At 49.9% G+C, this 27,872-nt stretch overlaps 1 protein-coding gene, 2 long non-coding RNA genes and 1 other non-coding gene across 7 annotated transcripts in view; 3 read left to right on the top strand and 1 right to left on the bottom strand.

The window, feature by feature from the left end:
- GSG1L (GSG1 like) overlaps positions 1-27,872 on the top strand; it is a 276,495-nt gene that overhangs the window by 187,508 nt on the left and 61,115 nt on the right. The gene's annotated exons all lie outside the window — the stretch shown is intronic.
- LOC144337958 (uncharacterized) lies at positions 1,974-6,614 on the top strand. The gene is made up of 2 exons (XR_013411622.1): positions 1,974-2,134; positions 5,266-6,614. It is a non-coding gene; the product is annotated as an uncharacterized LOC144337958 (long non-coding RNA).
- LOC144337956 (uncharacterized) lies at positions 8,403-19,069 on the top strand. The gene is made up of 3 exons (XR_013411620.1): positions 8,403-9,276; positions 9,585-10,878; positions 18,971-19,069. It is a non-coding gene; the product is annotated as an uncharacterized LOC144337956 (long non-coding RNA).
- Positions 13,631-13,737, bottom strand: LOC114674564 (U6 spliceosomal RNA). The gene has a single exon (XR_003725709.2). It is a non-coding gene; the product is annotated as a U6 spliceosomal RNA (small nuclear RNA).

The following is a 27,872-nucleotide window of genomic DNA, read 5'->3' as shown; positions in this document are numbered from 1 at the left end:
TCGTGGAGAAATCATCAAGACTCTATTTTGTTACCTAAAGAAAAAATGAAATTTCACAATAAAACCCAGATTACCAAAGACAAGGTAACTCTTTGAAATCCGAGTTTCAGGTGCCATCTTAAGAGTGTGGACCGAGTTGAAGAGCACACTCCTCTATGGCCTGCGGGGTGGGTGCCACCAGTGTGTTTTGGACAGGAGTTTGGGGACCTGGAGGCCTGGGGGCCAAGGGGCAAAGCACGCCAACCCCACTCCACTGCCCATACCCACATCCTCAGAAACTAGGTTGTAAGCAGGAAGAGTGCAACTCCCCTGGGCCTGGTACCAGTGCCAGGAGCCAGGCAGCATGTGGCTTCTCAGGAAAGCAAATTTGCAGAGCCATTTGCCTTACAATCTCATCTGTGCTGCCTTTTAGGAGTGAATGTGAGCCATGAGTTCACTGAGCTTGCCTTTTTCCATCGGCTGCCAGGAAGCTCAGATCTAAGTTCTGTGTTCAATCATGACACCTTTCCCCAAGCAAGGCTTCCTTCCTGTTCCACTTCTCCTTAATTCCTTGGCATTTTCTTGGAGTTTACTCTTATTGTGGCGGCTTTCGGTTTTATGCTTCTTCCTGTAAATGGCCACAGATTTTCTTAGGACAAGTTTCCTGGGACCCTAATTCCACTAGTCACCTCTCCACCTTAACCTGTGCTGAAAGAATCCCCTATCCATAGCCCCTTCTGTTCAGTTTCCTTGGCCTGGCAGACTCAGTTTCTTGCTCATAGCCTAGAGGGCAAGTATTTTTGTGTTTAAAAATGCAGAGGGCCTAAGTCAGAAGATGAATATTTACATATGATTAAAGATCCTTTTATTTGCAAGTGAAAACCTGATCAAATTAGCTGGAGGAAAAAAAAGGAGATCGTGCTGGAAATCTGTTGGTTCAGTAATGAAAAGTGGAGGGGCTGGGCTTCAGGCACAGCTACATCCAGGTGATCATGTAATCAGGAATCTATATCTCTAAACTCTGCCTTCTTCTGTGTTAGTATCATTCTCAGTCAGGCCCTGTTCATGCAGAGAGGATGGCTACAAGTAGCCCAAGCTCATTTAAAATTCTAGAGGTAGAGAGAGCTCCTTTCCAATAGTGTCTGCTTGGAGTTTTGTCCAAAGTGGACTATAATTGGACCAACCAGGTTCATAGACTTATTTCTAAACAAATTACCATGCCAGAGGATGAATTACTCTGATTAGCCAGGTTTGGTGCATGGGTCCGTTGGCATGCTCATGATGTGGGCTCAGTCATAGGCCAAGCAGGATTATCAGGCAACAGTAGGCAAGTGGTTGCCAAAATGAACTGCTTGATACATGACCAAATGTGTTGTCAAACTGGGTGATTATCAGAGTGTCCACAGTGGAGCTGAACAATCCAGTGCCCCAGGAATGGCAGAGGTCTTATTTTGAGTTTCTCCAAAGCAGACCCTAAGATGAAGATTCAGGTGCAAGCAGTTTCTTTAGGAGGTGATCTTAGCAAGTATGGTGGGAGAGCGGAGAAGGATTCCAGGAAGGGAGGAAAGACATTAAAGGGAGTATTGATGAGAAGGTAACCACTGTGGGCCACTGGGGCTCAGTCCCTCATGGAGGCTGAGTAGAACACATCCCCAAACTGCTCACTCAAGGGGTGAGAAAGCAGTGATATTTACTCACCAGTTTCCATTCACCATTAGTTTAGGGTCACTCCTGAGACATTAACTCCCCATAATCTCCAGCCTTCTCCATGGAAGAAAGCAAGTCTTTGAGGGAAGAAATCACCAACATGCATGGGAACTGCCTAACCAAAGCCACAGGGGACGCCTGGCATGGGCCAAGGAGATATGGATGGAGGCAAGACAATGTCTGCCACAGAAAGTCAAGTCAAGACAAGGGAGGGATTCTGACACCAGCTTGTCTATGGTGACGCAGTTCTGATGCCATCTTCCCAGAGGCAACATTGCACTCCACAGGTTTAATGCATGGTCCTCAGCAAGACTGCTCCCACTTCAGATGCCAGCTGCAAGTTCAGGAGCCCCCAGGCCATTATCACTTCTGACCAACTGGCTACAAATACAAGCCTTCGATAATTCACTAGAATGATTCATGGAATTCAGAAGACACTCTACTTAAGGTGACAGCTGTATTATAAAGCATACAGATCAAGACCAGACAAAGGAAGAAACACATAGGGCAAGGTCGATGAGGGTCTCAATGCAGAGCTCCCGTGCTGTCTCTTTGTGGAATCAGAACACATCACCCTCCAACACATCATGTGTTCACCATCCAGGAAGCTTGCCTGTTAGCTGGGCATGGTGGCACACACCTACTTGGGAGGCTGAGGCAGGAGGATTGTTTGAGCCTGGGAGGTTGAGGAGGCTGCAGTGAGCCATGATTGCATCACTGCAATCCAGCCTTGGTGATAAAGTCCCTGTCCAAAAACAAAAAACAACAACAACAACAAAAAAAAAACAGGCTGTCCTGTGCTTCAGTGTCCAGAGTTTTTATTGGGATTTTATGACATAGGCACGATTGATGGAATCATTGGCCATGTAGATGTGTAGATGATCTCAATCTCCAGTCCCCTCTCCTCCTTGAGGTCAGGCTGGCTCAAAGCCCCAGCCCTCTAATTGCAAGGCTGATCTTTTTAGTGACCCCTCTGCAGCCCCCATTTTGAGTCATCTCATCTCACTAGCATCAAATCTGATGTGATTCAAGGGCCTCATGAATAACAAAGACATTTCTATTACAAACTTCCAAGAATTTAGAGTGTCCCTCCCAGGAAGCAGGAACAAGGGCTAGTCAAATTCTTTATTATACAACAAGGGTCCTGGGTGGGGAGACAGGAGCACATATCTGCAGCTGAGCTGTCACCTGCTCCCCTCTCCCAACTATGTTTGGTTTGGGGCAACTAGAGCCATTGATACATTGAGGGAGAGGCCTGGGAAGTCTTCCCTGTATGAGGACTAATGCCTTAAGCATTTGCAATAGGGCTGGGCCTGCTTAACTTGGCCCTCTATGGGGAGTCCCTGTATGTTTTAGATGCTACAGATTTCACCCCTCTGTTGCCACCAATTTCACCCCTCCTTTCCCTGAGGTAGTGGACCAAGCTGAGTCTCTCCAAACTCAGTCCTTTAAAGCTAAGGTGGCCAGTGCTGTTCTTCCCTGAGCCCAGGTGTGCAAGCAACACTTCAGCTATTTCATTTCTGGATAGGACCTTAATTTTAATTCTAAGCCCCCATCCGCCTGGGCTGGTAGAAGATTTATCTTCAGAATTTTTCTATGTTTTCTCCCTACCGCCTTTGCCTGGGGCTGTGCCACCATTTTTAGCTCTAATTGCAACATCTGGCAAAGAGGGGGTGGGGTTTGATCTTTGTTGTTATCATCTTCATCATACAGGTCACAGTGCCCAGTCTGAAACCCTTGGGTCTAAAGGTGTTCCAGAATTCAGAACGTTTTAGATTTTGGAAGGTAATGTAAGACATAGACTATCCATTCCCTCACACCCCACCAGCAGCTGGGGCAGAACCCTATAATCAAATCCATTCATATTTCTGCTGTAAAACACATACGCAGGCTGGGGGTGATAAATAAAGATAGTAAATAGCTTCACATCCATCCGGGTCAGACTTATGTTCCGAAGAAGTTTAGGCCAAGTCAAGTATTGTGACCAGATGAGTTGTGAAAAAATATTGGATTTTAGAACTTCTGGGAATTTGAAATCACAAACAAAAATCTTAACACCAATAGCTCACATTTACTGAGCACCTACTGTGTGCTGAGACATGACCTCTGTCCAGTGCTATTGTCCCTGGAACGGAGTCCCTTGTGCAGACCCCAAGAGAGGGTTCTTGGATCTCATGCAAGAAAGAATTCAGGATGAGTCCATAAAGTTAAAACAACCTTATTAGGAAAGTAAAGGGATAAAGAATGGCTACTCCACAGGCAGAGCAGCAGCATGGGCTGCTCAATTAAGGATACTTAACATCATTTCCTGATTATATGCCAACCAAGGGGTGGATGATTCATGAGTTTTCTGGGAAAGGGGTGGGCAATTCCCGGAACTGAGGGCTCCTCCCTCTTTTAGACCATACATGGTAACTTCCTGATGTTGCCATGGCATCTATAACCTGTCATGGTGCTGGTGGGAGTGCCTCTTAGCATGCTAATGAATTACCATTAGCATATAATGAGCAGTGAGGACAACCAGAGGTCGTTTTTGTCGCCATCTTGGTTTTCGTGGGTTTTCGCTGGCTTCTTTACTGCAACCTGTTTTATCAGCAAGGTCTTTATGACCTGTATCTTCTGCTGACCTCCTATCTCATCCTGTGACTTAGACTGCTTAACCTCCTGGGCATGCAGTCCAGTAGGTCTCAGCCTCATTTTACCCAGCCCCTCGTTAAGATGGAGTCACTCTGGTTCAAATGCCTCTGACACTACAATGGTAGGTGCTCTTATTGTGCCCGTTTTATAGTTGAGAATACTGAGGCACAGGCTTAGTAAGTAGTGATTTTGGCTTCAGGGCTCATGTGCTTTGCTGTTAGACTGGTCCATGTAGGCTACTGCTGGCCATCCATGTCCATACGGCCCCTTCTGGTCCCCAGGGGCTCTTTACTGCTAGGGCTGGACATGAGATGGGAGAATGAGGCTGGTAACTTCAGTACGCATGGTCTCCTCACTCTAGACTGGGAGTCTCACATCTAATGCCCAGAGCGACCATGGAGGTGATTTAAATGAGTACAGCTGCCCAGATATAATACATCAGGCAATACGGCAGCAGAGGTGAACTTGAGAGCTCATATGCATGGCATTCGAGGAAGGCCAAAATCTGTTTTCTTAACTCCTGATTTTTAATTCAAAAAATTTTAGACAGCTTTATTGAGGTATCATTTACATATCATGCTTAAAGCATATCATTCAATGATTTTTAGTAACCATCAGCATAGCTTAATTTTAAAATATTTTCATCACCCCAAAAAGAAACCCCATGCCACTAGCAGTCACTCCTCATTTTCCACCAATCTTCCCAGCCCTGGGCAACCACTGCTTTATTTTCTATTCCATCAATGTGCCTATTCTAGACATTTTCTATAAATGGATTTATAGAAGATAGGATCTTTTATGACTGGCTTCTTTCATTTACTTCACACGCTTTCAAGGTTCATCTGTGTTGTAGCTCGTATCAGTACTTTGTTAGTTTTATGGCTAAATAATATTCCATTGTATGGATTGACCACATTTTCTTTTCTTTGTTTTCTTTTTCAGACAGGGTCTACTTCTGTCACCCAGGCTGGAGCACACTGGCACAATCATGGCTCACTGTAGCCTTAGCCTTCCCGGGCGCAGGTGATCCTCCCACCTCAGCCTCCTGAGTAACTGGGACCACGGGTGCCACCACACCTGGCTAATGTTTGTATTTTTTGTAGAGACGGGGTTTCATCATGTTGCTTGGGCTGGTCTTGAACTCCTGGGCTCACGCTATCTGCCTGCCTCAGCCTCCTAAAGTGCTTGGATTACAGGCGTGAGCCACTGTGCCCGGCTCCAAATTAATTTCTTTATTTGTCTGTGCCCAATTCTCCGTTCTGCTGTTGGGGGCTGGCCTGTGCATTGTGGGGTGTCCAGCAGCATCCTTGGCCTCCATCTGCTACAAGTCAGTAGCACCCCCTCCCCAAGTCACGACAACTTGGAGTTTTCATGGGGGAATGTTCAGGGATGGTGACTCTGGGACTGGCTGGAGACGGAATCAGCAAGACTGCTGGGTTGGGGTTGGGAAAGGGGAAAGTGAGGTCAGGTCATGGCTGGACTCGGATGCCAGGCTAGGAAGTGTGGGGGTGCAATGACAAACCACCGACGACTTTAAGTGAAGGAATGACAAGGTCAGGGTGAGTCTCACAATGACTTGCTGGGGTACAGGAAGGGCTGGTAGGGCCGGTACAGACTGGGGAGCCTGGCTAGGAGGTGACTGCAGGTGTCTGGCCACAAGGAGATGGTGGCAGAGGGAATGCAGGACTGTGGATGGGCACTAGGGAAGCAGAACTGGTAGGACTTGATGATCCACAAACTGGAGGGCAAGGGTGGGCGTCATGGAGGATGCAGATGCCAGGCTGCGACCATGATGGGGAAACAGGGAGTCATCCCATGAGGGCAAGAACATTGAAGGAGGACAGCGGTGCATTCTGGGCATGTGAGGATTGAGGCAGGACCTCCTATAGGAAATACTCCATCATCACATCTCAGTCTCTGCAGGCTAGGAGGGCGGGGCAAGGAAGAGAGGAGAGTGGAGGGCCCCTGATAAGGTAAGAGATGGAGCAGGAGATGGAAGGCAGAGGAAGATGATGAATGGGCCCTGGGACGGAGGGAGACACACACTTAAGGAGAGAGAGAAAAGAACAGAGAGAGAGATGGATGGCAACAGAGAGAGAGAGAGAGAGAGAGAGAGAGAGAGAGATGGATGGAGACAGAGATGGAGGGAGACAGAGAGAGAAGGAGAGAGAGAGGGATGGAGAGAGACAGAGGGAGAAAGAGACAGGTGGAGGGAGACAGAGAAGAAGAGAAAGAGATGGAGGGAGACAGAGAGAGATGGAGGGAGACAGAGAGAGATGGAGGGAGACAGAGAGAGATGGAGGGAGACAGAGAGAGATGGAGGGAGACAGAGAGAGAGAGATGGAGACAGACAGAGATGGAGAGAGAAATGGAAGGAGATAGAGACAGAGAAGGAAAGAGAGGGTGGGAGACAAAGAGAAAGAAGGAGAGAGAGATGGAGAGACACAGAGACAGAGAGAGAGAGGAGAGAGATGGGAGGAGACAGAAACAGAGAGAGAGATAGAGAGAGAGACAGAGAGAGAAGGAGAGAGACATGGAGAGAGACAGAGACAGAGAGAGATGGAGAGAGACAGAGAGAGATGGAGAGAGACATGGAGAGAGACAGAGACAGAGAGAGATGGAGAGAGACAGACAGAGATGGAGAGAGAAATGGAGGGAGACAGAGTCAGAGAAGGAGAGAGAGATGGAGGGAGACAGGGAGAAGGAGAGAGAGGTGGAGGAAGACAAAGAGAAGAGGAGACAGAGATGGAGGGAGGCAGAGAGGAGAGAGAGATGGAGAGAGACAGAGAGAGAGAAGGAGAGAGACATGGAGAGAGAGAGAGAGAGATGGAGAGAGACAGAGAGATGGAGAGAGAAATGGAGGGAGACAGAGAGAGATGGAGAGACAGATGGAGGGAGAGAGGAGAGAGATAGAAGGAGACAGAGAGGAGAGAGAAATGGAGGGAGACAGAGTCAGAGAAGGAGAGAGAGATGGAGGGAAACAGGGAGAAGGAGAGAGAGATGGAGGAAGACAAAGAGAAGAGGAGACAGAGATGGAGGGAGACAGAGAGAGATGGAGAGAGAGATGGAGACAGAGACAGAGAGAAGGAGAGGGAGTGAGGGAGACACAGAGAGAGGAGAGAGACGAAGGGAGACAGAGAGGAGACAGATGGATGGAAACAGAGACAGAGAGAGAGAAGGAGAGAGAGAGAGAGAGGGAGGGAGACAGAGAGAAGCAGAGAGAGATGAAGGGAGGAAGAAGGAAGTGAGAGACAAAGGAGGAACGAGAGAGACACAGGGAACAAACAGCAGCAAACGGGCTCACGTTTACTGAGCACCTGCTGTATACCAGCCCATCATCAAAGTGTTAATCCTGTGAGAGGGAAGGCCACTGACTCTCCTCAAAACCCCTCTGCAATCCCCAGAGCCTTGAAGGTCCTCCTTCTTCTGTTCTCTCCACCTCCATAGCTTGCACTCACCTGTAGCCTTTTTCTTACCTGTCCAAGGAAGGTCCTAGAAGATCAGAGGAGAGCTGAGCCCATCCTCAGTGAGGAGCCCCATCAATGCAGGAGACCCCCAGCTCTGGGAGGATGGGAGGCCCCGAGCCCTGCTCCCACCTGCTGGCTGCCACACTCACATCTTCTTTCCTCCTTCCTCCCCTCCTCCCCCTGCCTCTTAGTGAACATGTGCTGGTCTTCCAAGCCCATCTCTAAGCTCACCTCCTCTTGGAAGCCTTTCCCCAATCCAGGGAACACAGACCTTTTATCTCCTTCAGGCCCTTCTCAGAGGCTGAAACTCAGATGCTTTGAGTGGCCTGGGAGGGAATGTGGATGAGTGAGCAAGTTGCGGATATCGCAGGAGCTATGGTAGAGGGCAGCAGACGGGCAGACGACGGCACCGCTGAGGGCTTGGCAGCCGCAGGCCCTCATGAAACGGCCCAGCTCCGGCCCAACTCCAGCTGAGGGTTGTCGAGGAGAAATGTGGACCCAGTGTTGCCAGAGTTTCTGATTTTTTACAAGAGAAGCCAAAACTCCCATATTTTAATGGAAATCCTCCAAGTTTTTAAAATGTTGGCCCCAAAATACCATCTTTTTTTTTTTTTTTTTTTTTTTTTTTTTTTTTTTTTACAGCTCTTGCCAACATCTGCAGGTTCGATTCAGCCCGTGGGCTGCCAGTTTTAGATGGTAGCTGGACCTATTTCTATTTTAGCATTTGTAATAATTGATTTCACGTCACTGTTTATGTCACTCTCCTCATTAGCCTTGGAGGAATGGCCTTGCCATATTTACGGCCATATCCCCTGTGGCTGGCCCCACGCTTTGCATACAGAGGATGCTTAATAAATGTTAGTCAAATGAATGAGTTGGAGTGTTGGACGCATATCAGTGGCCTGCAGAAGGGTCTGAAGATTCTAGAAGGGGATCATGACCTGTCGGCTGGGGAGGGAACAGTCAGTGGGTCTTCTGGAGGTGGGACAGACGGGGCAGGCCCCTGTCATTTTCCCCTGCCCGGCTGGTCATTCGTGATTTAATTCCGCCACATCCTTTGCATGTTGCTAGAAGCCTGGGCTGGGGGAGTCTGCAGGCCATCAAGCCTTTCATACAAATGAGCCTGGCCCCAGGCACAGGGCCAAGTAGAAATTGGGCTTTGGGGAGGTGGGCAGAGGTAAGAATTTTAATAAGTTCAATAAAAATTGGAAGTAAAACCTACGCTGGAGGAACTGCTGGTTCCTGGCAGTTTTAAGGGACTTAGTGGAGTGGGTGCAGCAAGGGATGCTGGGAATTTCTGGACCTGGTCTCGGGAGAAACGCAAGGAGGTTGGGACAGGACTGCGAGGCCTAGGCTCGGACTCAGCCGGAAGGCTGGCCTCTGAGGGGCGTGGCTAAGAAGTGGCCGGCCTCAGGGGGCGTGGCCTCAGAGGAAGCCGAATGGATGGGCGGGGCCGCCGGAGATCCTGAGGGTGGGTGCGCTGCAGGTACCCTCCTCCTGTTGGCCGGTAGAGGGCAGCACAGGCATAAGATCCAGTCCCCCAGGGAGTGGGTTGGGTGGGGAACCCAGCAGGGAAACTGAGGCCAAAACCCTGTGGAGGGGAAAGGCTGAGCTCCTGGAGTCTCTGACACAGTGAGCAAGGGCTCAGTGGGGAGAGTCCAACTCCAGTCTGTCCAGCGACTGGAAGTAGCCAGGCTCTGAGGACCACCTGCCACAGCTCAGGGGGCAGCACTCACTGATCTGCTTGTACCTGAGCCATAGAGGTGGGAGCCCGGCCCACCCTCTGCCTCCCAGTGGTTCCCACCTCTTTGTCAATGTGCCAGGCCCTTTACTCAGGTGTCTCATCCCCATTTTGGAGGTGAGGAGAAGGAGGCCCAGAGAGGTTAACTAACATGCCTGAGGTCACACAGCATGAGTGGGAGAGCTGGGACGAGAGCCATGCAGTGCCTGCCTGTGTAATCACTGCGTCACCTGCTGTGCTCTGAACTGAACTTGTGCATTGATCTGGGTGGGCGTCTATTCCTGCCCCTCCTCCTAGAGCATGAGCCTTAGGGCAGGACTTGGTTTATCTGGGTGATCCCTGTATCCCTAGTACCACAGACACCAAGTTGGCCTCTGTAAATACTTGTTGAAGGAATGAGTGTTACAGGAACTGTGGCAGGAAAGGATTGGAAGACACATTTGAATCTTTCTGTCCCTTCAAATAGGCACTCTCTCCTCTGCCCCTGGGCCAGGGTGGGCCACTGGTGGAGAATGCAGGGGGGTTGGCGTGAGCTGCATTCATCAGCCTGAACCCTCTAATAAATGCTCCATTGTAGGTCTAGAAAAGTGAAAGTGAGGGCCGGGTTCGGTGGTTCATGCTTGTAATATCAGCACTTTGGGAGGCCAAGGCGGGAGGATCACCTGAAGTCAGGAGTTCGACACCAGCCTGGCCAACATGGTGAAACCCTGATTCTACTAAAAATACATAAATTATCCTGGCGTGGTGGCACAAGTCTGTAGTCCCAGCTACTTGGAAGGCTGAGGCAGGAAAATGACTTGAACCTGGTGGGGCGGAGGTTGAAGTGAGCCAAGATCGCACCACTGCACTCCAGCCTAGGTGACTGAGCAAGACTCTGTCTCGAAAAAATAAAAAAAGAAAACCAAAAATGAGAGCCTGCATTTGGGTAGGGGTGGAGGGCAGATTGCTCAGGAGTGGATCCTGGCCTCAACACCAGGTGTGTGGCTTTGGCCAAATTCTCCCTTTTCCTTGAGCCTCAGTTCTTTACGCCTTCTCCAAAGTGGGATAATAGACCACTGTGGGATTGTGGAGATTGAAGAAGTGAGCACATATAAAGTGCCTAGCACAGTGCTTGGTACATGGTTGGCTCTGAGGATGATGACTGTAACAGAATTGGTAATATCGTGGCAGCTCTGAGACTTTCATGGTATTTAAGTATGTAATGATTTGGTATTACAGTGACACGGTAGGTAGTTCATGTAATGGGAGAGGGGGTGTGGACAAGGTCAGTTACAGAAAGGGAAGGATGCATCTGTATGTGAGAGGACAGAGAGAGAGAGGCAGAGAGATATACAGGGAAAAACAGAGGTGGAAATTGAAAGAGACACAGGAAGGCAGAACTAGACAGAGCGACACCCAGAGAGAAACAGAAACTAAGAGTGTGTTTGGCCCAGTGCGGTGGCTCACACCTGTAATCCCAGTACTTTGGGAGGCCGAGGTGGGAGGATCAGTTGAGCTCAGGAGTTTGAGACCAGCCTGGGCAACATAGTGAGACCCCATCTCTAAAAACATAAAATAAAAAATTAGCCGGGCATAGTGGTGTGCACCTGTGGTCATAGCTGCTCAAGAGGCTGAGACAGGAGTATCACTTGGGAAGTTTGAGGCTGCAGTGAGCCGTGGTTGCACCACTGCACTCCGGCCTGGGTGACAGAACAAGATTCTGTCTCAAAAAGAGAAAAGAAAAGAACAAAAGTGCATTTACTGCCAGTGATTAGGGCACAAACACTATATATATATATACACACACACACACACACACACACACATACACACACACACACACATACACACGCAGAGAGAGAGAGAAAGAGGCGTCCCTGTCCTGTGGTTGACATTTATCCAGTGCGGCCACTTCCACCTCCACTCCCTACCGGGTGACAGTTGTTTGAATCCCCCAGGGGCTGAGAAGGCCTGTAGGACTCCCAGCTGGGATTGGATCTCAGGTGATGCTGGGGCAGGGGACATTCCCCAAGGTGACCAGGAGAGTATCAAGCCAAAGGAACCTGGGGGTGATTCTTAGTCAATCCAGGAAAACACACTCCAAGGTCCAGGTCAGGAGTTGGGCGACAGAGGGCCAGAAGCCTGGTAGACCTAGAGCACAGTGGGACTGAGGTTGGAGGAAGTAAGGGATGTCCCAGGAGATGGCTGGATTGGAGCCCAGTGTGGCCAGGAACCCAGAGTGTGGGAGTGAGTTGGACTGGCTCACAGAAGAATGCTCGGAGCTGGTGCCATCTTGGTCTCAGACACCAGACATCACAGCTGATCCCAAGTCTAAGGGGACCTCACAGAACAAACCTGTCTCCCAAACCAAACCCTGAGCCTTGTGGCAGGGACCGTATTCTGTTCATCTCTGTGTTTCTGGAGCCCAGTAGGACTCAGTGGGAGCCTCTGTGAATGTTTTCAGATGAAGGCATTGCTGGGGAGAGTTGTGGTGTTGGAGGTGGCCCCCACACATGGGCTGGGCTCCTTCCTGCAGGTCAGAATGCAGCCAGCAGGGAGGGCCCTGGACCCGGAGAGCAGGGTTTCATCCTCAGCTTTGTAGGCTGATGTCCTGAGCTTTCCTGAGAGTTCACACGAGGGCTTTGCAATCCCCACTTTGCTGCATCAAAGCCTGTTGGGTCTCATGTCTGGATTCTGGTTGTCTCATGTCCAAAGAGTGGAAACTTGTTCAATCTGAGGCAAAACCTTGTTTTTCTAAAGGTCATTTTGTAATTTCATCTCTCAATATTTCTCTTGGTGGCACCAGGTGGGCACACCTTTGAGAAGATTAAGTCCAGTTGATGACTTTAGTTTCTGGGGATTTTGCTGAGAACTGCAGGGATGTGGCTTTCTTAGGAGAGAGGCAGTGAAGGGCTGTGTTGAGCTCAGTCTCTGACTGTCTCCATGTCATCTCCATGTCATAGTGTTCGTAGTGGATTTCTATGCTTTTTGCCTTGATAGCATCCTCTCTTCCTTCTTCATCTTAGAACACAATGATTTTCCTTTGGAAACCATCTCTTTTCCACTGTCATGCCATGTTTACTGCACCACATCTCACTGCAGAGGTGGCCCCACAGCCTGGCCAATCAAAGCATTCCATCTCCTTGCCCACAATGATTGGTTCAGGGATGGGCATGTGATACAAATCAAAGCAAAGAGATTCAGTTCTAGGATGTTTGTTGCAACTGCTGGAACACCAGAATGCTCTTTTTAATGATGAGAAGATGTAAGCTGAGAGCTGATGGATTCAACATATGGAGGGAATGTGCCAGAGAATGAGGCCAACAGACAGTGGTGCTTGAGAGAGGAAGCATGTGACCTCATCATATGAACACCTGGATCATGCTCTGTATAATGCCAAATGATCCATACACCTTTCCATTACATGAATTAATTTATTTCCTCCATTTAAAAACCCAGTGTAAACTATATAGTCACCACTTGTGACTATGAGTCCTATCACAGCTGGGATAGGCTTAGCCACAAAGTACTGTGGGTCTTCAATGAGGGTAGGTAGGAGGAGCAGAGCCAGGGCCACAGGAACTCCTTGGGCTGTTGGATCTCTTTCTCCTGTCCCAATATAAGGAGCTTGGGCTCTCTTTTGGCTGTCGTCTCTAAATATGACAGTTCCCTGAGCTGAGTCAGGCCTTTGGGCCTGGGACCCTCTGTTGCCAAGCCCAACTGTACCTCTGGGATATCAGTGGCACATTTAGTAAGTGCTGGAGTTGGCAGAAATAAATTCAAATTACAATAAATGTAACTGGGTTAAATTCATCAGTTAAAAATTAGAACTCTTGGGTTGTAGAAATAAAAACAGCAAGATCCAACTGTACCAGAAGCACATTTGAAAATACATAGAAAGGTGAAAGAGAGAAGAATGAGAAAAGATATACCTGAAAAAAATGAACCAAATAAAGTTGGGTTAACAGTTTTGTTCTCTGATTCAATAGAAGTTTTTTTCTTGTAAAAATACATAGAAAGGTGGAAGAGAGAAGAATGGGAAAAGATATACCTGAAGAAAAGGAACCAAATAAAGCTGGGTTAATGGTTTTGTTCTCTGATTCAATAGAATTTTTTTCTTGTAAAAATAGAACACTTCACAAATTTGCATGTCAACCTTCCATAAGGGTCATGCTGATCATCCCTGTATCATCCCAATTTTAATGTATATGCTGTTGAAATGAGCACTGAGTATAATTTAAGACCAAAAATTATAAGGGAGCAAATAAGGAAATTATAGGTGGGTAAAAAGAATAACAAAACAAGAAAAAAATATATCCGTCATAAGCAAGTATTTTCCTAACAACAAAAACTTTGTAACAAGCAATAACTGGCAGAACCTCAGGAAGAAACAGATAAATCAGCAATGATAGAGACTTTTTAACATACACACACATCTCAGAAACTAATGGAGAAACAGACAAAAAAGGTGAGCTGAGCTACTGAACAATACAATGAATAAGTTTGAATTATTAACTATATATAGAACTCTATTTCTTCTCACCAAACACTAGGGAATATATGTTTATTTCAAGCACACACATATAGAACATAAAATATGTTGGAGTCAGGAATTGGACTCAGCTTGCTCTGTTTCCAAAGCTCTATATTATTCTGCATCATGTGTGTGACTGCATGTATGGGGAACGTAGGTGTTGGTAAAGAGAAACTGGCTGCAGCCAGGCTGGGGTTCAAGGTTTGGGAGACTAGTGTCAGGAAGGGTAGTTAGGTGTCAAGACCAAACGCATGGCCTGGTTTGGGCCATGGGCGTGGCTCCCCCAGTAGACCCAGGAGGGAACCAGCCAGTCCCAGAGCCATTTTGCCTGCCCTGGTCAGGCCTGGCCCAGAGCCCACTTCTGTGTGTTTGCCAAATGTGTGACAATATTGCCATGGCCTTAGCAACTTAAAACAACACACATTTCTTAGCTCACAGTTCTGTGGATCAGCAGTCCTGGCCTGGCTTAAGTGGGTGCTCTGCACTAGGCTGCAGTCAGGGTGTTGGCCAGAGCTGAGTTCCCCTTTAGAACCCATCTAAGGGAAAAATCTGTTTGAAGATCACCTGGTTGTTCGGAGATTTCGGCTCCTTTTGGTTTCTTTCAGGGCTTCAGTTTCTTGCTGGCTGTTGGCTGGAGACCACCCTTAGCTCAAGGAGGTCACCTTCAGTTCCTTGCCTTGTGGACCTCCAATGTGGCTACTTACTTCATTAAGTCATCAAGAGGGACAGCTTCCTTGCAAGAGAAGTGTCACAATCTTATGTAACATAGTCACGTACATCCTGTTACCACTGCCATATGCTATTGATTATTGCAATTAAGGGGAAAGAATTACACCAGGGCATGGCATCACCTTAGAGTGAAGTTGTCCTCATTCTTCATAACCTTAATAAACGGTAGCTTGGCAGGCTTGGCAGACGGTGCCCTGTTACTAGAAAGCTGAATGGTGTGCAACCCGTTCACTTGGGTTGGGTCGCGTCTGAGAGAGTCAAGACCACTCGGCCATTGGCTTCTCTTGGCTTGAGGGTCTCTGGCTCATCAGAGTGGCTGAGTCTGTCTTGGCATTTCTGAAGCCCAGGGAATATGGCCTCCAAATTGCCACAGTCACCCTTGCGGAAGGGACTGGAATCTGAGGCCTGAGATAGTAACAGATAACAAGACGTGGGTGTCTGGGGGAAGAATGGCTCAAGCAGTGGAAATAGTGTGTGCAAAGGCCCTGAGGCAGGAATATGCTATGGGGTATGCAAGGGACAAGAAGGAGACCAGAGAGGGAAAGAGGGGCAGGAAGTGAGGTCAGGGATGGAGACACAGATTTCCATGGCCATGGCTCAATCTATCAGTGCACTACTGGTAGAAGTTTAGGGTGTTTCCAATCCTCTGCTATAGTGAATACCCTCGTCCATAAATTTTGCCCACACTTGCAAATATGTCTGAGGGTAAATTCCTAGAGGTGGAATTGCAGGGTCAAAAGGAAAGTGCATTTCAGTTTGGACAGCCATTGCCAAATTCACCCTCCTTCCCTCCCAGACCTGACACTCCCACTGGCCCTTTCTCTTTTTTTTAATTTTTAATTTTTTTTTTTGAAATGGAGTCTCACTGTCACCCAGGCTGTAGCACACCGGTATGATCTCAACTCACTGCAACCTCCGTCTCCTGGATTCAAGTGATTCTCGTGCCTCAGCCTCCTGAGTAGCTGGGATTACAGGTGCATGCCACCACACCTGGCTAATTTTTGTATTATTATTATTTTTTTTTAAATAGAGACGGGGTTTCACCATTTTGGCCAGGCTGGTCTCGAACTCCTGACCTCAGGTGATCCGCCTGCCTCAGCCTCCCAGAGTGCTGGGATTACAGACGTAAGCCACCACGCCCAGCCTCCCACTGGCCCTTTCTGAGGGTCCTCCATGCCTGTGACTTCCTTGGTCCCTGCCTAGGCTGGCGTCCTGTCCTGGTTTCACACAGAAGAGCTGCTCTTGTCTCCCTGGACTCCCAGTCCCTCCCTGCAGAAGGCTGTTCGGTGCTGCAGATGGCTGGGGAGTCTAAGAGCCCCTAAGAGGATACTTTCCCTTGATGGAAATTCTCCACATTGGGAAAATTCTCCCCACCAACTGTCTTTTCCATGTGCTTTCCCCAGGATCAGAAACTCCCCAATGGCTATTCTGAGACAATGTGTGAGTTCGCATTTACCCACAATTTGTCTCTGGGAAGGTGGAGGCCTGGCAGACTCTGCCAGAGGACAGAGAGCAGAGAACACCTTGTCTGGAATGGGGAGCAGCTGTCCCCTAGTTACTGCCCATGTGATATTGCAGGGGATGGAAAGGCTGGGGGCTTCCGGACCTGCTGAGGTAGAGGCTATGTGAGAGTCAATCAGCATTTACTGAGCACCTGCCATGTGGCTCCTGTACCTCTTCCTGCCCGACCAGGCCTGGTTCAGGAACAGGGCAGGGCTGAGCTTGTGTGAGTCTGTGACCTGGGGTCTCTGTGGTTTCACACCTGAGCCTGGTCAGGGCAGGCAGGTGCAGACTTGGGGAGCCTCAGCCCCGGCTGCCCACCCAGAGCCTCCTTAGAGCCACCCCTTCCTCTGGAGCCTCCCCCTCTCTTGCCTCTGTTCCTCGGCAGCTTGCAAAACCAGCTAAGCCTTAATCTCTGATGGTTGAAGGGGTCTCCTAGTCCTAAACCCAGCTCTGAGCTGGAGGTAGCCCCTGCTGGAAGCACCTCCCAGAGTCACAGGCCTTCCTCAGAAGACAGGCAGGATGGCTGGGTGTGGCAGCTCATGTCTGTAATACCAGCACTTTGGGAGGCAGAGCTGGGAGAAATGCTTGAGGCCAAGAGTTCCGGATAAGCCTGGCCAACACAGCAAGACCCTGTTTCTGCGCAAAAATGAAAAAAATTAGCTGGGCATGGTGGTGCACACCTGTGGTCTCAGCCACTCGGGAAGCTGAGATGGGTGGATCACTTGAGCCCAGGAGTTTGAGGCTACAGTGAGCTATGATTGTGCCACTGCACTCCAGCCTGGGTGACAGAGTGAGATTCTAACTCTCAAAATAAAAACAGTAAATAAAATAAATAAAGACGGATAGAAAACCAGCTGCTGCTCAAGGAATGTAACAGGTGAGAACTGATGATCTTTAGCAGGGACTCCAGGGCCAGTGGGAGCAAAGACAGTGATGCCTGGGCCAGGCAGTGAGATGCATGAGATACCCTGGGCTGCCAGGGCTCTGCCCTCTCTGCCCCTAGATTTGCCTGACCCTGGGCAATCTCACAGCTGCTTACCCTGGTGGAGCTCTTAGCACCCGCCGGAGGGTGGACGGGGCATGGTGCTGAGACCCCCCCCATGCTTCTGCATGACCTTGCTTCAGCTTCGTCCGCCTGTCACTGTGGCCATATATGGCCTGGGTCCCAATCTTGAAGGCTTCGCATCTTGGATCCTGTCCCAGAACAGAGGTGGGCCTCGCAGAGCCAGACGCTTCCTTGGAAGGTGTCGCGGCCCCTCTATGAGCGCCCCCTAGAGCCAGAAGTCAGGAGAAGACCAAGGGCCTGCAGAGAGGTGGAGCCAGAAGGCACTTCCAAATGGGATAAGGCTGACGGTGTCACTCCTACCCCTCCCACAGCTCAAGACCATCTTGGGGCTCCTCATAGCAACAGTCCCACCTCTCATCCCCCTCCTAACCTCCTCACTCCTTCCCTACCCTGGGTCTGAAACTGTGAACTCACTTGGTTTCTTCCTGCCTCACCATTCTCTCCATCTGGGGCTCTCTCCCTCCAGAACCTTCACAGTTTTCATGTCTCAGCTTAAATGTCATCTTCTCAGGGAGGCCCACCCTGACTTCTGTGGCTAAACTAACTGACTCACTCATTACCTTCCATATCCCCTTCTTTGCCTTCATAGCATTTATTAGACTACGAATTTTAAAAGGTATTTTTATTGATTTGTTTTTGTAGAGATGGGGTCTCACTATGTTGCCCAGGCTGGGTTTGAATTCCTGGCCTCAAGCGATCCTCCTGCCTTGGCCTCCCAAATTGCTGGGATTACAGGCATGAGACACGGTGCTTGGCTAAACTCTGAATTTTTAAATGTGTACATTTATTTCCCATCTTCCTTCATAAGACTACCAGCTCCTTGAGGGCGGGGACCTTTTTGTCTTATATACTCTTTTATTTCCTGAACCGTGAAGACAGCCTGTCATCCAGAAAGTGCTTAATAAACAATTTGCTGAATGAATGAATGAGTGGAAGAGACTGTGATGGAATGGTAAAACACCTGGCCTTGGAGTTGGGCAGACCTGGACTCAAATACACCCCTTTCTTGCTGTGTTACCCTGGGTGAGTTGATTTACCTCTCTGAGCTTTACACTCTCATTTGTCAAGTGGGATGTAATGAAACCTAGCCTTCCTGGGTTAAGGCAAGGATTACACAGGACAAGGGATGGTCCAGTGCTTTACAAACTGTAAAGTGCCTGGGGTAAAGAGAGGCTGTCAATTTTGGCTCTCTGGACATTTGTCAAGGTGGCCGCTCATCCTCTCATTTTCTTAGTGCACAGGCAGCTTTCTTAGTTCCTGGCCAGTGAAACTAATTGGATGGAATCCCAGTGTCGCCGCAGGGAAGCGTGGAAGCTCAGACCACTTAAAACTTAACTGGCCAGAAGAGTTGGATTTGCATTTCAGCGAATGAGACCAGAGGGATGGAAGGTGGTGCTGGGAGGAATGTTCTCGAGGTGGCTTGCAAAAGGCTCAGTTCTATGCTGAGGTACAAAGACTGAGCTGGCTGGCGGGGGGTGAACTGGGGCCTGACACTGCAGGCATAGACCGGTCACAGGCGTCTCTGCCGATCAGGGCCCTCCGAGAGCAAAACAGGAGAGGCGGAGGCCCACCATGGAGTCGTGAATACAGTGACTATTCCTGCTTGTCACTTGGGGAGATTTAACTAGATGTCTTGGAGAGTGGGTAGGGAGAGAGAGGCAGACACAGAACAGTGGCAGACAGACAGCAAGAGACAAAAACAAGAGAGATGGAGAGAAAGAAGATGGGAGGGGGAGTCCACCCAGTGTCTCCCATGAGCGCAAACCACAGAAGGAAATTAAGACAGGCTTCCCCGGGATGCTGCACACTCCCCATTGATCTCAGAGAACCCCTTGCCTTTCGTTTTCTTGTAGAGACGGGGTTTCCCGATGTTGCCCAGGCTGGTCTTGAACCCCTGGCGTCAAGTGATCCTCCTGCCTCAGCCTCCCAAAATGCTGGGATTACAGGAGTGAACCATTGCACCTGGCCCCGCACACCTTCCTTCTTTCCTTCCTTCTTTCCTTCCTTCCTTCCTTCCTTCCTTCCTTCCTTCCTTCCTTCCTTCCTTCCTTCCTTCCTTCCTCTTTCTTCTTTCTTTCTTTTCTTTTTTTTTTTTTTTGAGATGGAGTCTTGCTCTGTTGCCTAGGCTGGAGTGCAGTGGCGTGATCTTGGCTCACCGCAACCACCCCTCCTGGGTTCAAGAGATTCTCTTGCCTTAGCCTCCCAAGTAGCTGGGACTACAGGCGCCCACCACCATGCCCAGTTAATTTTTGTATTTTTTAGTAGAGACGGGGTTTCACCATGTTGCGCAGGGTGGTCTCAAACTCATGGCCTCAAATGATCTGCCTGCCTTGGCCTCCCAAAGTGCTGGGATTATAGGCATCAGCCACTGTTCCTGTCCACCCCTATGCCTTTCATCATGCAAGCATCTTGCCTCAAACAGTGTGCTTCTAGTATTCAGGGACCTTTATCCTTCCACATGGGCCCCCAAAGTTGAGCCAATCCCTTCCTCTGGTGCCCAAGCAAAGAGAGACCAATCTGTTGCCAGGCTGGAAGAAAGCTGGGCTTGAACTTCCAAGAGAACGGGTGTGTGCACCTATGTGGCACCTCCCTGGGGGATTCCCAGGCCTGTCAGGGACACTTTAGAGCCCACCCCCATGTTCTGATGGGAGCCTCCGCCCCACTCCTCATCCAACTCCGCATCTCTTCTGCTTCATCTGTCTGCATTCTCCCCCTGCAACCGTGCCACATCCACATGCCACAGGTGCGATGTTCACTTCGCATTTTCTCTAAATCACTCACTGTTTTCACAACCTAAATTCATTCAGAAAGGAACCTTCAGATCACCACCGGAAATGAAAAGCCAGTATCACTTGCAATAAATACAAAAGAACTGTCAAAAAGAAATTACCATTGTAAAAATGTTCGTGAGGAGATGGGAGTGATGGCTCACGCCTGTAATCCCAGCACTCTGAGAGGCTGAGGTGGGATCACTTGAGCTGAGGAGTTTGAGACCATCCTGGGCAACATAGGGAGATCCTGTCTCTGCAAAAAACCAAAAATATGAGCTGGGCATGGGGGCGAGCACCTGTGGTCCCAGCTACTCAGGAGGCTGAGGCGGGAGGCTCGCTTGAGTCCAAGAGTTGAAGGCTGCAGTAAGCGACTATCGTACCACTACACTCTAGACTGGGTGATAGAGCAAGGCCCTTTCTGAATAATAAAATAAAATAGAAACAAAAACATTCATGAAAAATCTAAAACAGTGGATTCAATGGGGGATTATTTTGTCCCCCACATCCCTGCCCTCCCCACCACAAGGATATTTGGCCAATGTTTGCAGACATTTCTGGTGTTTATGACTGGGAGTACGTGGGGATGGGGGGTGCATATTCCTGGCATCCAGTAGGCCAAGGCCAGGGATGGTGCTAAGCATCCACTAACACCCAGGACAGCCCTGACATCAAAGCCTTCTTTGTCCCCAAATGTCAGTAGTGCTGAGGTTTAGAAATCCTGCTCTAAAATGAGCTTAAGCATCCCAGAGGGGTGAGCCCCACACTTTGGGCAGCTGTGACCTAGTTAATTCCTCCTTCTCCTTCAGGCTCTGCTGAAACATTCTGCCTCAGGGAAGCCTTCCCTGAGCCCCAGAACAGAGGACCCAGCTGTAGGCTCCGGCTCCAGGGGCCCTGTACCTCCCGAGTCCTGACTCATGGCCCTCGAGGGTGATTTCTTGCTAGTATCTGCCTTTTCCACTGGAGCAGAGGGTCGCAGTGGGTAGGGGCCATGTCTGTTCCACTGGTCTCTTTTTTTTTTTTTTGAGACTGAGTCTCGTTCTGTCACCCAGGCTGGAATATAGTGGCACACTCTTGGCTCACTGCAACCTCTCTTTCCTGAGTTCAAGCAATTCTCCTGCCTCAGGTTCCCGAGTAGCTGGGATCACAGGCACCCGTTACCACACCCGGCTAATATTTGTATTTTAGTAGAGATGGGGTTTCACCATGTTTTCCAGGTTGGTCTCGAACTCCTGACCTCAGGTGATCCATGTGCCTCTGCCTCCCAAAGTGCTGGGATTACCGGCTTGTACCACTGTGCCCGGCCCCATTGGTCTTTTTCTGCAGCCCTCAGCGCAGTGTCAGGCTTGTAGCAGATACTCAATAGCTCCATGCGGAATGAATGAATGAAGGTTAGACCAAAAAGAGATGTGGACTCTACTCCTGGACTCACCACAGCTCGCCGGGCCCTTAACCTCTCCTCAGCCCACTTTCATTCTCACCTGTGAAATGCACACCTAATGGGCCTGTTGTGGGGATCAAAGGAGAACGGGCATGAAAGTCCTCAGCAGGGGACAAGCCACGGCATCCACCAGGGGAGGATCCCTTGCAGAGGCGGGGTCATTCCCTCATTCATCAGTTCCGCCATCACCATCGAGCACCCTGGATGCCGGTTGTCCCAGGGTAATTTTTTTTTTTTTTAAAGTTGAGTTCTTGCTCTGTCGCCCAGGCTGGAATGCAGTGGTGTGATCATAACTCATTGCAGCCTTGAACTCCTGGACTCAAGCATGTGAATTTCTGGGGTAGAAATGTAGAAGGTAGAGATGAGATGGGCAGGATTGTAACTTAGGGGTGTGTACATCCAAGGGTGCCTTTCCCCTTTCTCCTGGATCTCATTCCCATCCAGTCACAAGCCCGAGATCTTTCTCCTTGTCCTCTCTCCATCATCCTCCAGGTGAGAGGCCCATTCTCATCTTGGGGGACCTGTGAGAGTACAAGGCCACCAAAATGGAGCTTAGTCCACGTGAAGAGGCATGTGGGGTGTCCAGGACACAAGTGGACACAGATGAACACAGGTGGACACAGGTGGGCATCAGGAGATACAGGTGACACAGGGACACAGGTGGACACAGGTGACACAGGTGGGCACAGGTGGACATCACTCTTTGAACAGCCCTCGAGGATGTGCTGGCTGTGTCCATGAGCACACGGCCCAACTCGCAAGGTGTCCGCTGTCCACTCAGACTGGGAAAGGACCCTTTGTGGGTGCCAACTTCACCTCCCTGTGGCTCCCGGGGGATGTAATGGAAAGGGCTTGAAGTGGAGGCTGGAGGCCTTTTAGGGAAGCCCTGCTCATATCTACATAGTGACTCTCATTCCTTCTGAGGACCAACCATCCCCCACTCCTCCTCTTCTTCCCCCTCCTCCTCTCTGCTTGCCTTCTCCTTTTCCTCTCCCTTCTGTCCCCCTTATCCTCCCCCTCCTCCTCCCCTTTTGCCTTCTACTCCCCCTCCCCATTCCCCGACCTTTACCATCCTCCCCCCTCTTCTCCCCTTTCCCTCCTCCTCCTCCTCCCCTGCGTCTCACTCCCCTCCAGGCAAGCAACTTTAGCTGATTTCCAGGTGGAAGGAGAAGAGAAACTGTCTCTACTTGATTGCGTATTCTTCTTAACCTTTTTCTTGGAACACCTGGATGTAGGCTTTTGAAATCTTGAAAACCAAATCGGGCTCCTGTTCTCTCAGTCTTCTGGGACAGCTGTGCCCTGAGGTCATGAGTGTTTTCTATTTAGTTACCTAAATGCTGGCAGCCTGTCATTAATGTCCATTAATGTCAGAAATCGTCCCACCACCAGTTTGTCCTGGGTTACCCTGGACCCACTAGGTCCTGGAGCCATGGCCTCTGGGCTCACTCTGAACCCCACCTGGGGGATCTGAGCCTATTCACTGCCACCGGGCTGGATGGGGGCAGCTGAGCTGAACAAGGCTGGTGGAAGTTCAGTAAACCCATTACTCGAAATTGGAAGGTCTCCATGAAGTGCCACCTCCGATTTGGGCCACTTCACTTTAAAAGGCAGAATTCCAACCAGAGTGATGCTAATGACTCCGGTGAATCTAAAAGGGGACCTTTGGAGAAAGGGCAGATGAATTGGAATGATCTGTGCAGACAAGACAAGGTTGGGGGGCACCTCGGTAACTGCTGACCCCCCAAAATGCTCCTCTCAAGAAGATACCAACCAGCTCCCCCGCTCCCCCGGTCCTCAGAGAGCAAAGCAAGAAATTAGCTTAAATTGGAGCTGGAAAGATTTAGGTTATGTGTAAGGAGGAACTTTTTAAACCCTGAAATATGCTACCAAGAGAGGCTTCGGGTTCTCAAGAGAGTGTCTAAAAATAGCTTATTCTTTAAAAATAGGTCTGGGCAAGTTTTAAACGTCAGCTCCGCTTCTCAGGGGTGGCCTTATGTGCAGGTGAACCTGGCCACGTGGGCTCCCCCAGGGCAGAGGGCACAGGGAAAAGCCAGGCTTTGGTCTCCATTGTGACCAACATCAGCATATTTTAGATATGTTCAGATAAGGGATTTATTTTCTCCTCTGCCCCCAGTGGATTGGTGTCATGAAACACCAGTCTTTAGTTTCTCAACGTTTTTTTTTTTTTTTTCCGTGGGAGACTGTTCTGGGGCTGATATTAATTGGGTCAGTTCCAACAGCTTCACCCAGTTGCTCCCAGTTTCCCCCAGTCCCTTGCCATTCCTGAGCCAGGGTTCTTCAGTGCCTGACGGTTTGCTGGGAAGTGAGCAGTCTCAGCGGTACCCGGTGCCCCGGGGCTTCCTGCCTCCAGCATCTCAGCGCCCTGGCAAGTCTGGCCCATCCTCATCCTCGCCTGCCCTGTGGGGAGGACTGCAGCTGCTCCTCCCAGGCTCCCTGTCTCCTGCTCCTCTTGCCCCCCCCCACCCTTCTAAGGCCACAGCCATACTCGCCTCCTCCACCCAACCACTTTGCTCTGAAAGTTGCAATTCCTGCCCCGGGCCCTCAGGATAAAGTCCAAACTGCCTCAGATGGCTTAAAATTTCCCATGGAATGTCCTTGTTTACCCTGCAGCAGCATCTCTCACCTCCCACGTGCCCCACCTAACCGCCTGTGACAGCCATACCAAACCACTTTGCCTGTGGGTTTCTCCTGGTGTGGGTTCCCCTGCCTGCTCCACCCTCCTCCTCCTCCCTCTGACCCTTCCACTCTCAGCTCCTATACCGCCTTCTCTGGGGGCCTCTTCTGACCGCCCCACCCCACAGACCCCTGGACTTCCCCTCTTGACTGCCCTGATACCCAGAGGTGCCCAGTCTGTGTGTCTGCCTCTCCCATCCCATGGGAGCACTGGGAGAACAGGCCGCTTGACCCCTGTAGAAAAGCCTGAAGCACAGCATGTGCCTGATATTTGCTCAGTGACCAGCTGAAGGTCAGGGGTTTCCCTTTGCAGCTCTCCTGCCCCATCTCTCTGGTTCCAGCCCCCTCCAGGTCCCCACCAACCCCTCTGCGTCTCAAGTCCCGGACATGACACGCATGCCCAGCATCTACAAGAATATTTATTTAAACATGAGTGCTCACCGCGTGTTCTCAGTAATAACTTAGCATCTTTAATAATAAACTCTATTATAAATCAATTAATCAGCTACCTCCCTGGTATCTCAATTAAATGGAGCGTGGCATTCGCATAAAGCATCCAAACCCTGCCAAAGGGAACCAGGCCAGAGGCAGGAGGGATCCTGGAATTGGGATTGTCACCGCTGCTCTATGTCCTCACCCAGGGGTAGCTCCAGGTGGGAGACTGTCCCCTTGCGGGGGGGTCACGTGGGCTCTGGTCCACCCCCACCTCAAGGGAGGCCCAGGAACCTGCCATCCCTCTCCCCAGTGTTCAAGCGAAAGATAATTTGGGGCATCTCGGGTTGGCATTCCTGTGTGTCCTCTGGACTCAAGAGGCCCTGACAGGTGTCACCAGGCCAACTTGTCTCTCCCTACCTGAATCCCACAGCCACGCTGCCTGGGCTCACTTTAAATTCATGAGCACGGATCTCACACGACAAGCAACACTGCCCCGAGAGCTGCATGCACTTCCGCAGCATGTTTGTGCTTCCCCACTCTCAGAAAAGACTGTTTCACACGCTCTCCTCGCTGCTCCTCAACCCCCACTTCCCCAGTCGGCCGCCTCGCTCTCAGCTGGTGACCTTGTCTCTCGCTTGCTGGAGAGGAAGGGGGTTAATCTGCTCAAGAACTCAGATCCAGCCAGGCACAGGGGCTCCTGCCTGGATCCCGGCACTTTAGGAGACAGGCAGGAGGATCTCTTGAGGCCAGGAGTTCAAGACCAGCCTGGACAACATAATGAAACCCTGTCTCTACAAAAATAAAAATGTCAGCCAGGCGTGGCAGCACTTGCCTATAGTCCCAGCTACTCAGGAGGCTGGGCCAGGAGGATCATTTGAGCCCAGCAGGTTGAGGCTGCAGTGAGCTCTGATGGTGCCACTACACTCCAGCCTGGGCAACAGAGTGAGAGCCTGTCTTAAAAACCAAAAAACAAACCAGCAAAACTTGGGTCTCACTCAGACGCTGTCCTCCTGCTCCCTTGGGTAACGCATCCCAATTCCCATCGAAAGCCAGTTCCAATGTTTTCTAGAACCTCCTCACACCTTCTGGCTGTCTCTGGACCTTGCTTCCACAATCGCCCTTTCACTCCCCTGCGCTGTCCGTCTCTCCCTCTCTGCCTGATCATTCTGCATGGGCATGGAGACATTCTCTATCTCCCATTATTAAAACGCCTTCCCGGACAGGCACGGTGGCTCATGCCTGTAATTCTAGAGCTTTGGGAGGCCGAGTCTGGAGTGTTGCTTGAGGCCAGGAGTTTGAGACCAGCCTGGGCAACATGGCGGGACACTGTCTGTACACACACACACACACACACACACACACACACACAACATAGATGTATTACATGTATATGATTTTAAATAAACAAGTAAAATGCCTTCCTGAGCCCCAGGACCTCCCCACCTATCACCCCATTTTCCCACTTCCCCAGGCAGCATTATGCTTTGAAAGCTTTCTCTGTCATTTACCCTCCTCCTCTTCTAAACCTCTTGCAGTTGACAACTCACCACTGGTTTTATCCCTCAGCCCTCCTTGGCCACTCCGCCTCAGCTATCTTTGCTGGTCCTTCCTACTCTGCTTAAGATCAGATGTTGGCTTTATCCTGGGAGCCTTCTCTCTCCTCTTCCTACAGTCTCTCTCCAGGTGACCTCTTCTAGGCACACTGTGTTATTTATCATTCACATGTGATTCACGCATTTAAGTCTTCGGTTCTGACTACTCCCTGAATAGCAGACCTGGCCCTTTACCTGTATGCTTGCTACCCCTGCTTAGATAGAGAATAGGCATTTCAAGGTCGGGCACGGTGGCTCACACCTGCAATCCCAGCGCTTTGGCACCGAGGTGGGCAGATCACCTGAGGTCAGGAGTTCAAGACCAGCCTGACTAACATGATGAAACCCCATCTGTACTAAAAATACAAAACTTAGCCGGGTATAGTGGCAGGCGCCTGTAATCCCAGCTATTCAGAAGGCTGAGGCAAGAGCCTCATACAGCCTAGTGGGCCTATATAGTGAGTCTCAGGTGTATATTCTTCATTCATTCATTCGAGAAACTTCTGTGGAGCTTATTTTGTGCCCAGTGCTGTTCTAAGTGCTTTATAAATATAAGCCACTGAATCCTCATACCAGTCTATGAGGTAGGTACTATTATTATCCCCATATGACAGGTGAGGAAACTGAGGCCCAGAAAGTCAACCTACCCAGTGTTACAAAGCTGATAAGTGACTGTATTAGTCAGTTCTCACATTGCTATAAAGAACTACCTGAGACTGGGTAACTTGTAAAGAAAAGAGGCTTAATTGGCTCATGGTTCTGCGGGCTGTACAGGAAGCATGGCTTGGGAGGCCTCAGGAAACTTATAATCACCACAGAGGGTGAAGGGGAAGCAGGCATGTCTTACACAACTGGAGAAGGAGGAAGAGAGTGAAGGAGGAGGTGCTACATACTTTTAAACAACCAGATATCTCATGAGAACTCACTCGCTATCATGAGAACAGCAAGAGGGAAATCTGCCCCCATGATCCAGTCACCTCCCACCAGGCCCCTCCTCCAACACTGTGGATTACAATTCGACGGGAGATTTGGGTGGGGACACAGATCCACACCATTATCAGTGACAGAGCTGGAAGCTGGGCTCTCTCTTTCACTTTCCTGGCTCTGCTTTCCTCTGGGCTCACCTTGTGATGCGCTTGACATTGTCTCTTAATTCTTAGCCCCCCTGGACTCGACACTCCTGGACTTAACAGAATTCAGCTTCCTCATTTTGGACTAGCCAAGGGCAGGGCTAGGAGTCATGACAGCTCTTCCTGCTCTAAGTTCTGGGGAGCACCACACCCAGCCCAGCTCTGGCCCCCTGGCCAACATCCCCCCATTTCCAGTGTTCTCCAAGGTTTCCTTGGGGCCTGGAGGAAGCATACCCACCTGACCACACCGGTTGGGAATTCCATTTATAGTTTCAGGAGTTGGGAGATTCCAGAAACCACAAAGAGAGATTTACAGCTGTGGGTTTCCTGGTGTGAGTCCAAGCCAGGAAGTAATCACGGCAGCAGGAAAGCCTCATTCATTTAGTCTCCTCTAATTCAGGAGGTGCAGTAACTCACCAAAAAGTCACTTTTTAATTCAGATGAGTTGGAAATTATGCCTTCTGATGAGG

Source organism: Macaca mulatta, chromosome 20, assembly GCF_049350105.2.
Source record: "Macaca mulatta isolate MMU2019108-1 chromosome 20, T2T-MMU8v2.0, whole genome shotgun sequence".
NCBI lineage: Eukaryota > Metazoa > Chordata > Mammalia > Primates > Cercopithecidae > Macaca > Macaca mulatta.
Note: the sequence above shows the minus strand (reverse complement) of the source record. Positions and strands in the feature narration are given on the sequence as shown.